A 12,705-nucleotide genomic window follows, 5' to 3' on the forward strand; every position below is an offset into this window, starting at 1 on the left:
GTACAATTTTGGAACTTTTTCAGAAAATTAAATAAATTATATTGTGGGTAGCCACAGTATCCAGTAGGACCAGGGTTGGTTATGGGTGCATGATACAACTGTTTTGTTGAATTTAAACACCATTGAGGCCATGGATGGGCTGGGATTGTGCAGATTTTATTGTTTTTTGTCGTTTTTTTGGGCCTGCTGGTGTGGCCCTTTGCCCAGGGGTGGTGAGTGTTGCATGGGCCTAGTCTTTCTGTGGGGTGTCTTCTTGAATTTAAACATAATTGAGGCCATGGATGGGCTGGGATTGTGCTTATTTTATTGTTTTTTGTCGTTTTTGGGGGGCTGCTGGTGTGGCCTTTTGCTTGCCCAGGGGTGGTGGTGGTGCATGGACTGAGTGTGCCTGTGGTGTTGTCTCACTCTCTTTGATGTAAACATCATGGATGGCATTGGATTGTGGTGATTTCTGGCTGTTTTTCTGTTTTTTGGGGGTGTACTGTTGATGTGGTCTGGCCATGTGGGTGGTGGTGGTGGCCATCTTGAGTGCTGGCTGGTACAGGCAACATGTGCTTGGGGTGTAAGGGGGCCATTTTGAGGAGAGGCAGTGTCTGAGGCCTGCACTTATTTTGCCTACTTTTCATCCCTTATGCCCAGGGGTAGTGAGTGTTGCATGGGCCTAGTGTTTCTGAGGGGTGTCTTCTTGAATTTAAACACCATTGAGGCCATGGATGGGCTGGGATTGTGCAGATTTTATTGTTTTTTGTCGTTTTTTTGGGCCTGCTGGTGTGGCCCTTTGCCCAGGGGTGGTGAGTGTTGCATGGGCCTAGTCTTTCTGTGGGGTGTCTTCTTGAATTTAAACACCATTGAGGCCATGGATGGGCTGGGATTGTGCAGATTTTATTGGTTTTTGTCATTTTTTTGGGCCTGCTGGTGTGGCCCTTTGCCCAGGGGTGGTGAGTGTTGCATGGGCCTAGTCTTTCTGTGGGGTGTCTTCTTGAATTTAAACACAATTGAGGCCATGGATGGGCTGGGATTGTGCTTATTTTATTGTTTTTTGTCGTTTTTGGGGGGCTGCTGGTGTGGCCTTTTGCTTGCCATGGGGTGGTGGTGGTGGTGCATGGACTGAGTGTGCCTGTGGTGTTGTCTCACTCTTTTTGATGTAAACATCATGGATGGCATTGGATTGTGGTGATTTCTGGCAGTTTTTCTGTTTTTTGGGGGTGTACTGTTGATGTGGACTGGCCATGTGGGTGGTGGTGGTGGCCATCTTGAGTGCTGGCTGGTACAGGCAACATGTGCTTGGGGTGTAAGGGGGCCATTTTGAGGAGAGGCAGTGTCTGAGGCCTGCACTTATTTTGCCTACTTTTCATCCCTTATGCCCAGGGGTAGTGAGTGTTGCATGGGCCTAGTGTTTCTGAGGGGTGTCTTCTTGAATTTAAACACCATTGAGGCCATGGATGGGCTGGGATTGTGCAGATTTTATTGTTTTTTGTCGTTTTTTTGGGCCTGCTGGTGTGGCCCTTTGCCCAGGGGTGGTGAGTGTTGCATGGGCCTAGTCTTTCTGTGGGGTGTCTTCTTGAATTTAAACACCATTGAGGCCATGGATGGGCTGGGATTGTGCAGATTTTATTGGTTTTTGTCGTTTTTTTGGGCCTGCTGGTGTGGCCCTTTGCCCAGGGGTGGTGAGTGTTGCATGGGCCTAGTCTTTCTGTGGGGTGTCTTCTTGAATTTAAACACCATTGAGGCCATGGATGGGCTGGGATTGTGCAGATTTTATTGTTTTTTGTCGTTTTTGGGGGGCTGCTGGTGTGGCCTTTTGCTTGCCCAGGGGTGGTGGTGGTGCATGGACTGAGTGTGCCTGTGGTGTTGTCTCACTCTTTTTGATGTAAACATCATGGATGGCATTGGATTGTGGTGATTTCTGGCAGTTTTTCTGTTTTTTGGGGGTGTACTGTTGATGTGGACTGGCCATGTGGGTGGTGGTGGTGGCCATCTTGAGTGCTGGCTGGTACAGGCAACATGTGCTTGGGGTGTAAGGGGGCCATTTTGAGGAGAGGCAGTGTCTGAGGCCTGCACTTATTTTGCCTACTTTTCATCCCTTATGCCCAGGGGTAGTGAGTGTTGCATGGGCCTAGTGTTTCTGAGGGGTGTCTTCTTGAATTTAAACACCATTGAGGTCATGGATGGACTGGGAATGTGCAGATTTTATTGGTTTTTGTCGTTTTTTTGGGCCTGCTGGTGTGGCCCTTTGCCCAGGGGTGGTGAGTGTTGCATGGGCCTAGTCTTTCTGTGGGGTGTCTTCTTGAATTTAAACACCATTGAGGCCATGGATGGGCTGGGATTGTGCAGATTTTATTGTTTTTTGTCGTTTTTTTGGGCCTGCTGGTGTGGCCCTTTGCCCAGGGGTGGTGAGTGTTGCATGGGCCTAGTCTTTCTGTGGGGTGTCTTCTTGAATTTAAACATAATTGAGGCCATGGATGGGCTGGGATTGTGCTTATTTTATTGTTTTTTGTCGTTTTTGGGGGGCTGCTGGTGTGGCCTTTTGCTTGCCCAGGGGTGGTGGTGGTGCATGGACTGAGTGTGCCTGTGGTGTTGTCTCACTCTCTTTGATGTAAACATCATGGATGGCATTGCATTGTGGTGATTTCTGGCAGTTTTTCTGTTTTTTGGGGGTGTACTGTTGATGTGGACTGGCCATGTGGGTGGTGGTGGTGGCCATCTTGAGTGCTGGCTGGTACAGGCAACATGTGCTTGGGGTGTAAGGGGGCCATTTTGAGGAGAGGCAGTGTCTGAGGCCTGCACTTATTTTGCCTACTTTTCATCCCTTATGCCCAGGGGTAGTGAGTGTTGCATACTTGCATGTCCCTAGTCTTTCTGTGGGGTGTCTTCAATGTAAACATCATGGATGGCATGGGATTGTGCTCATTTTTCTGTGTTTTGTCGATTTTTTGGGGTGTATAACTGAACTGATGTTCCTCTGTCTTCCATTGCTTTTAGGTGCACAAGAAGACTCAATAGAACCACCAGTGCCAGGAAGAAGTCCTGCAGCGGTGTGTGCAGCATAACGTCACGCGACGTCACGTCTGGACACAGAACCCTCTGCAACTCGTGCAACTGCTGTCTGCTGACCTGCTCTGAAGAAGATGGCCCCAAAAAAAGTAACCCGTAGCTCCTCTAGCAAGAAAGGTGCCAGTAAGGAGCAGAAGAAGCAAGTTACCAAGGACACTGGTGTGCCGCCCGCCCCTTTTTTTGTGAGTAAAAAAAAAAGTATGCCTGCAGCAGCTGCAGCGGGATCTGCTGGGGACCAAGCTGGCAGCAGCACCCCCGCTCCATTGGGCTCAGTGCCACCACCACCACCACGCCAACTTAAGTCCAAGCCCTTGAGTGCTGCAGAGGCAGCCAGTATACTTCTTCAATCACCATCGACCAGTGATGTTGGCTCATCGCAAGAAAGCAGCAGCAATGTCCCTCAATCAACACAGGTTGTTGTAGCTCATCTGACGAGTGTTGAACAACCACAGCGGCAACAACAATCACATGTGCAAGTACAAGCCCAAGTACATGTGGAAGGAGAGGCAGCGCAAGGAGATGCGCATGCAGAGGTGCATGGAGGGTCACAACAAGTGCCCACAATAGTTGTTCCTCCCGAAGTAGGGGCACATCAGGAAATCGACAATCAAGGCGAGGTATCATTTGAGGAAGCCACTCCTCCTGATGATCCTTCATTGTCTTCCACAACCCTAGCAAGGAAGAGATCAAGGGTGGTGTCTACATCCTCTTCAAGCACACCTCCTTCTGATGATACGGATCAAACTTGGGAACCAGCACCACAGCCGTCTGAGAGTGAGGCACACCATGATCCAACAAAGGTACTTAAGCGTAAAAGGAAGCTCGTCCAAAGTCTCAGACTTATGGAGTGTGATGAGGCTCAACAAGAAGTGGCGGATACTGCTGCTGATGAAGACTCTGCCAACGACGACCCAGTCATCATAAAGGTCACTGCAGCCCCAGCGGGCATGCAGCAAACAGACATTTTGACCCTAGCCCGAAGAGCTGCTGCGCGTGATGATGATGATGATGATGTTGTCGATGAGGAGGCAGTGGAAACACCACAATCATTGGAGTTAAGTAGTACACCAACTCGTCCCGCTTCCATATTTCTTTCTGGCAAGAAGAGACCTGCGTCAACCTCGACCTTAATTAGTGGCGGTGAAAGTGGAAAACGTACAAAAGTTGGCCAATCCAGATCCTCCACTTCATCTGGCATTAGCTTCATGACCACCACCACCACCAGTATCGCCGCCTCCTCCAGGTCCCACAGACACTTCAAGTCCCCAGTTTGGGACTTCTTTACTGTTTGTCCCAAAAATCCAAGGTTTGCCATTTGTACCCTTTGTAAGCTTGCAGTTAGTCGTGGTAAGCCAGGTAGCAACTATGGTACCGGCGGCCAGAGTGGTCATCTTGACAGAAAGCACGGTGTCCAATGGTTTGCGCACCTAGCTGCGATCAAGAAAGGCCAAAATCAAGGAAACGTTGATGTTTCATCTGATGTTGACGAGCAGGAAGAAGACGTGTCAAACACTTCCCTTACACCCAGTACCCCTCTCAGCAGCACACCCAATGTGAGGCACACTAAGAGTGTTGGAGCGAGTGAGACACCAACGCACAAAAGTTCACCAGCGAGCAAAATTGGGTCAACGAAGTCATTATCAGCCCGTAAATGCTTGGTCCAGGCCAACATTAGAACAATGCTTACTTCAGACGTGCCATATGAACGCAACCACCCACTGACGCGTCTGTATAACACTAAGCTGGCTAAAATGCTAGCTGTGGACCTTCTACCTTTTTCTTTTGTAGAAGCGGTAGGTTTTCTTGAATTAGTTGCAACGCTCTGCCCTAAATGGAAGGTTCCGAGCCGGTTCTATTTTGCCAGAGTTGCGGTTCCAGCACTACATGAAGATGTGCTGCAGGCGATTGGGGCAGCTTTGCAGAAGAGTGCTGTTCACACAATACATCTGACAACAGACATGTGGACCAGTGGCCCAGGCGATGATTACATGTGCATCACTGCACACTGGGTCTCTTTTTCAGGTGTTATAGCAAAGCTAAACGCAGGTGTTGACCCGGACCAAGTTTTCAAAGCTGCTCGGAAACATGCAACACTAGCCATGTTTGCCTTGGAGAAAAGTCACACAGCAGAAAACCTTTTGGAAGAGTTTGACAAAAAGGTGTTGTCAATGCTATCCCCCCTAAAACGCAAGATTGGTTATGTTTCCACGGATAATGGCGCCAATGTAGTTAAGGCCATGTCACAGGGTCACCATGTTAGAGTGCCGTGTTTGGCGCACTGTATCAACCTGGTAGTTCAAAAATTCTTGAGTGATAAAGAGAGTCCAGCGTTCGAGGTAATGGCCACCTGCCGCAAAATGTGCAACCATTTCAGCCATTCTTTTAAGGCCCGGAAGCATCTGCGGAGACTGCTACTTCAACGTGGAATGCCAGTGAAAGCACTCATCCAGGAGGTGGCAACACGTTGGAACTCAACCTTCTACATGCTTGAGCGTCTGCATGAGCAGTATACGGTACTCGATCACTATTTCTTGACAGAGGCTACATCTCAGAAGGAGGACCTGCGGATGAGTAAGGCGCAATGGGCCATAGTTAAAAGCCTGACAGACATGCTTCGTCCTTTTGAGTTCTTCACGCATGCAGTCAGCCAGGAGGACTGTAATTTGGGAAAAGCTATCCCATTGTTGTGCATACTGGAGCACCAACTGATGGCGGTTTCTTCTGAGTTTGAAAAAGATGAAAAAAAAAAAAACCATTTCATTTTGTCTGAGAAATTATTACATCGCCTACGTGGTGATGAACGTCTTAAAAACATCAACTCAGATCAGCATTACATTTGTGCTACTATTCTGGATCCACGCTACAAAAAGGCGCTGGCAGACAACGCATTCTTTCCTTTCGCTGATGCAGATGTTCAAAAGTACAAACATTGGTTAGCCTGGTCAGCCAAGAGGTTTGAAAAAGAACGGCAGGTTATTGAAGGAGAAGCCAGTACATCAGCATCAGCATCAGCAGGCCATCCGCAGTCACAAGAATCCACTTCTGCACCTGTGGCTGGGGCACAAATGACCTCTCAGCCGTTAAAGACACCGGCAACTGGATCATCTGCACCACACACAATGACAACACTAACAGTGGCTGGGGAGGAGGATTGGCTAAGTTTGATGGGGTATGGTTCTCTAAAAAATGTCACAGGCACAGCAAAAAGTAAGCAAAGTGGAGGAACAGTTGATGACCTTGAGTCGATGGTGCAGGACTATCTGAATGACTCAACAGTGGTCTTTCTTAATGAGGAGCCATTGCAGTATTGGCATGGCAAAAAACAATTGTGGCCACAGCTCTACAACCTGGCTATAAACTATTTGTCTTGCCCACTCGCAAGTGTGTCTTCTGAACGTGTTTTCAGTGCTGCTGGTGGCATTGTAACTGCCAAACGGAGCCGCCTATCGCCCAAAAATGTGGAGCGGCTGACAATGATCAAGATGAATCAGCACCTCATACCACCAGATTACAAAGTGCGAGAAAGCACGCCACATGAAGACGATGAGGACAGCAACGTAGATGAGGGGATTTTTTCTCTGTTCGGTGCCACTGACCTCATCCAGCCTGAATTCGCAGAGTATGATGACGAAATCTTGTTCTTATTCCCTGACACCGAGCCCTGAAAATGAGACAATCAATCAAGAACTTTCTTTTTCGTCCTTATTCACTTTTATTCCTGTGTGCTTTGTGTCTCTCTTTCTTTGTTTTGCACAGTTAATTTAATTCAAACTTTAATCACCTAATCCCAAAAACAAGACCATCATCAGAACTGTCTTCACTTGTTTGCTTATTGATTTGAAGGTGCCGCAGTCTACATTCCTCAGGTTCACAAGTTCTGAAGAACATGCTCCTCTATCCTCCTCCTCCAGACTGCGATTTCCCTCCAAGCAGAGTGCTGGATTACGCACAATGAAGAAAGACTCAGCACTTGTGGGGGTGTTGTACTTCTTTGCGGGTGAGTTGACGGTTTTGGGCCCATTGCTGTGAAGCTCTAATAATGGACAAAAGTGTTTTGGACCAAATATGAGGTGGAAATTTCTTGCCGTTTTTGCTGACTTGCTTGCCTTTGAGGTGCTCTTTGGCGGGGTTCCGGGGGTTTGTGTGTAATTTTTGGTGTCTGTCGAAGCACTGCTGCGACAGTCTAATCTTGATTGCATTTGCTTTTCAGGAAATCCGTGGTGGAAAACAGGAGTTATGATGATTGATGATGACCTAGCTGCACAGCGCGTTACTTTGGACCGAAGGCCGAGAGATATTGTAAGTATGAGATTTAGCTTTTTCGCTGTTTGGGGGTGTTGTCGGGTGTTTTTTTGCGGGTGGGTTGGCGCCGGCGGGTCTTGCCTGGGGCATTCCTGGGAAGGTCTAATACCGGATACAAGTGTTTTGGACAAAATCCATAAGGAACAGCCTTTTTTTTGCCATTTCTTCAGACATCTTGCTCAATGTAGCCTTTTGGGGGGCTTCCTGCTGTTCGTGGGTGGGTTGCGGCCGGGGTCTCTGTCGAAGCACTGCTGCGACAGTCTAATCTTGATTGCATTTGCTTTTCAGGAAATCCGTGGTGGAAAACAGGAGTTATGATGATTGATGATGACCTAGCTGCACAGCGCGTTACTTTGGACCGAAGGCCGAGAGATATTGTAAGTATGAGATTTAGCTTTTTCGCTGTTTGGGGGTGTTGTCGGGTGTTTTTTTGCGGGTGGGTTGGCGCCGGCGGGTCTTGCCTGGGGCATTCCTGGGAAGGTCTAATACCGGATACAAGTGTTTTGGACAAAATCCATAAGGAACAGCCTTTTTTTTGCCATTTCTTCAGACATCTTGCTCAATGTAGCGTTTTGGGGGGCTTCCTGCTGTTCGTGGGTGGGTTGCGGCCGGGGTCTCTGTCGAAGCACTGCTGCGACAGTCTAATCTTGATTGCATTTGCTTTTCAGGAAATCCGTGGTGGAAAACAGGAGTTATGATGATTGATGATGATGACGACCTAGCTGCACAGCGCCGCGTTTGGACCGAAGGCCGAGAGACATTGTAAGTATGAGATTTAGCTTTTTCGCTGTTTGGTGGTGTTGTGTCGCGTGTTTTTTTGCGGGTGGGTTGGCGGGTCTTGCCTGGGGCATTCCTGGGAAGGTCTAATACCGGCTAGAAGTTTGTTGGACAAAATCCATAAGGAAACACCAGTTTTTGCACTTTTTGTAAGTTAGGGTTCGTTAGGGTTAGCCCTAGCAGCAGGATTGCATGTGTTTAGGGGGGTTCTATTGCAACGCGGTTCTGTTGTTGTAGAGCACTGTTGGAGCGATGCTGGCTATGGATACTTTTGCTTGCAGGCAAGTGGTTTGAATACAATCCACGGTCTGTATTTGGGTCTACTGTTACTTTCAAAGTACGTTTTGTAACCATTTTTCTGCTAGGCATCGTTTTTGGAGATATGATTGGGTTCTTCTACATTTTTGCGACTGGCTTTAGTAAGGGTCTTGGTGGGAGCATTGCTGGGAAGGTCAAATTTTGTTCTAAAACACAGTAGTACACCAACCTTGAGGGGAAAGATCCGCTATAATATTTTGGCCATACTTATTGATCCTTAAAAAGGTGACTCAGACAGAGCACGCAATTTCAAAAATATTGTACTGTCTATTAGGGAAATCAAAGTGTGACTTTTTGAACCACACAGCGTACATACCTTTTATTTATTTATCAGTGGTATTGTAATAGCACTTCCTGTTTTCCGTTCAATAATTACAGGTCGGGTTTCAGTCAACATCCGCCAGGCAGGCAGTGGACAGGGTGTCTCTTCTGTCAGTGGTCACCACCACATTGATGGACGAAGCGTCAGCTGGAATGGAGGAGTGCCGCCAATAAGAGGAATTGTTTGCTGCATGCAACTTACTTACCAATTTCAACAGGACAACTCCAACAACATACGCAATACAGATACAGTATCCATTGTTGTCTTTTATTCTATGAGTGTGACTGCATGTGCTTACCTTTACTTTGTAACCAAAGATTGTCTGTAAACTCTGTATCTTCAATTATTGTTTGTCCATGCTCTGCTTTTTTTTTCTTCTCTCAACAAAACCTACCCAAAAAGAAACCCCCATTCCCATCCATTTTACAAACCCTAACCCTCTTCCCCTGGGCTGTGTTGTTTTGCTTGATGTCTGACTAAAATGACATCAATAATTCCACACACTTGCTGGGGAGGATAAGGTGATAGCAGCAACAGGCTGGTGAAGGAATACGAGGATATCTTCTAGACTTACTCAGCTTCAGTACTATATCTTCTAGTAGTAGTAGCCAATGTCAAATAAATTCAACGCAAGTACTAGTTATACTTGCAATACTTTACCATTTGTTAGGCTACATTATGGCACTGTTCTAGTGTACTGTCACCTGCTATTTTCTCGATCGTACCGTAACCGTTGTAATGCTACAGTAAGGAGTACAAACAAGGTTTCGTTTTCTTTTTTTCCATAGGCATGCAACTGCCACTGTGTCACACCACTAGTAACACCGCAATGAGGAAATGTCACCCGCCCAGGAATGACAACGTTAATCCCCATTTCACCTGGAGCCAGCCCTGGGCCTAGCCCTAATTTCTAACACAAATTACAGGTAAGATAAGCGTTTGGTGGGAGGTAGTATAATGGAGTATTATTTCGGAGTAGACAAGAGATTGACGGTTGTACTACTAAAGTCCTACGACTGTTCAGGAAAACAAAGTTACTGTTACACCCCCGCCCCCCACCCACCAGACTGAAAAGCAGTAAAAAACAGGTATGGTCAGATAAAGTAGTTGAAAAATATATTTATTTATCCCTAACAAAATAATCTCCCTCACCCACCCTAACCCCAACGATTGTCTCTGAAACGTCCCAAAACGATCCCAACTCCCAAATCCCACCCCCCAAAAGTCTATAAAAAAAGGGCAAGGGACACTCCACTACTGGAGGGTGCTGGTGCTGGTGCATGATGCGGCATGGGCATCATACTCCTTGCGGAGGGTGGCAAGCTCGGAGCGGAGGCCCTTAACCAAGGTCTTATACCTCAGGACCTCCTGCTCCAGGTTGGACATGCGGACTCGTAGGCGGTGTTGGCGTTCCTTGCAGCTCCTGTGGGGGGCAGCTGGTATTTCGGGTGCTTGGCGGTGGCGGTCGGCTTTCTTAGCCCGGCTCGGTCCCGCTGGTTTAGTCACGGAGGAGGATGCAGTGGTCACAGTCGAAGATGTTGCCCCGCTCGACTGCGTGTCCTCCTCCTCCTCCAGGGCCACCAGCCGCCGATACTCGGCGACTGTGGCCTCCAGCCTCCGTTGCCGGGCCAATCTAGCCTGCTCCCTCCTTGTTGTTGATTTGGAAGGAGCAACTATATGAAGAAAGAAAGACATAGTCTGTAACCAATGCTCCTTATTAATAACACAAAGTGATTGAGCCGAAAGTTGGGTCACAGAGTACAAGTAGCAAATTGAAAGCACAGTACATAACTATTGAGGACAGTATCTATGTAACCCTCCCACTTCTGCATCCTTGCTCTAACAGTAGTGGTAGTTTAATGAACTAATTCTACGACCACTATGGACTTCCATTACAGTCGACTATGACAGTACACCAGTCTTATTCTTCTTCTTCTCTCTTGTTTAGGGAAATGGGTACGTTATCTTATGCAAGCCGGCAGAATGACATGGACACAGCACAGTGAAGTTGCACCCGAGAAAAAAAGTTGCACACCATGATGATGGAGACAGACTTGCGTTACTGTACCGGTCCAGTACATGCAGGTGGTGAAGCTATTACTTTTCTATTACGGGTGGCACTGAGAATACTCTGTTACAAGGGCTACTGCTTAATTAATTTACCTTTCACCCTACAGTGCAAATGAGTACTAGAAAAGGAAACTGAAGAAGCTAACTAATTTGATTATCTATCACTTCACATGGGACGTATTTAATGACAGATGAGATGACTTTAGGTGCTTTGCTTAATATTGAGTGAACACAGTGATACACCCACACATGAATGACGTACTACAAGTAAACTAAAGTTATTAAGAGAGGTACGGAGTGTCCACCGTAATAACCAGATATATGCTGTGAATGCAAACGCAATACAAAGTACTGCTACTATTCATGGTAGTATTGGACACATTTACAATTTCTTTTCCTTGCCTTCCCTGCACTGGGACGGACGTGCGGGTGCGGTGGTACATGCTCTTCAAGGTAACACTTACTTCACCTGGCGACCATCTACTCTCTCTAGATACACATTTGCTATGTAAGAGTCAGAGAATACCATGCTCCAGGCATCCATTCATTCAAAGTATACGCACACATACAGTTTCTGTTTCACCCACCCAGGCTGCTGTCCTTCCACCCATCCTTGCTTCATCATTGACCCAGCCATGCACCATACCATATTCTTTCCTTCCCAGCCACCTCTGGGTCCAAGCAAACACATATCGTTCTTCTTTGCCAGCCATCATACAAGTTCGCGTCCCACTTACTTACACCCTTCTTTCGCTTTTCGTTCATCCCATCCATCACGTTCGTCTAAGAACTTATTGGGATTCTTCTCACCAAAAACTTCACAGCTAAGTCGAAGTACATTTCGAGGAGGCTACTACCTGGTTGATTTGTAATTGTAATACACCCGTGCAGAAAGCACACTAAGCAGTCTTCAATCTCAATAAGTAAGGAATATATAGCTTACCTGTTTCCGCCACCACCGTTTGATCCCCCACAGGAACGGCCACCAGCTCTTCTACCGCCGCATCCTCCCCAGAGGCCTCCGAGTCCAAGTCCAACACATCAGCCACCTCCGCGCTGGCCCCGTCACCAGATGTTACACCTACAAAGTACATTTAAGAAAGTTAGAATACACCACTCACTACTATATAATATTTGGTCTAGGAGAAATGTTAAAAAAACAGAATACAATGTAATAATTTGTGACTGTCTACTCCATAGTAAAAATGTCCCATTTTCCAGGGAAGGCTGTTGTCTTGCTGCACTTTTATGCACAACTGATGAATGCTTGCTTTTGATTTTTAACACGCACCACTTTTTCTCCTAACAGACAGAAGCTTGACTCCTGAGTCCTAAGAACACGACCAGGATCAAGTTCAAAGTAGGTGAGAGTTCGGCTCGACCACAAGAAATGTGTCCAATTAATCGTCAGCACTAACCACTTTTCCGTTTACAGTTAAATAGTTTTATGACAAAGTAGATTTCAATAAATGTGTTTACTTTTAATAAAGCTTTTACACTTAAATAGACTCTGTGGTTTTTGTTCCTCTAGACTAGAGTGGATGAGCTAAAGGTTTTGGAATTTTTGCAAGCATGAGTGCCTCTGACACTTCTTGACTGTGCTGTGACTCCGTACTACTCTCTTGTCCTGCGTACGATAATCTAGAGATCATTGGGGATCTATAATCGGTGACTTCGGGAGCTGAATGACTCTGCCACACTATCTAGTCAGTAAGGAGACAGTGCATAGAGGTATTGCTGAATATAATGGGAGTCCAATGGAATTGCCAAATGTCCAATCTTAGTTAGCTACACAGACAGACTAATAAGAATAGTCTAGTAATACCACAGGGAGTCATATTCGAGGCAGGATAAGAATTTAT

Source organism: Lissotriton helveticus, unplaced genomic scaffold (assembly GCF_964261635.1).
Source record: "Lissotriton helveticus unplaced genomic scaffold, aLisHel1.1 SCAFFOLD_509, whole genome shotgun sequence".
Classification (NCBI taxonomy): Eukaryota; Metazoa; Chordata; class Amphibia; order Caudata; family Salamandridae; genus Lissotriton; species Lissotriton helveticus.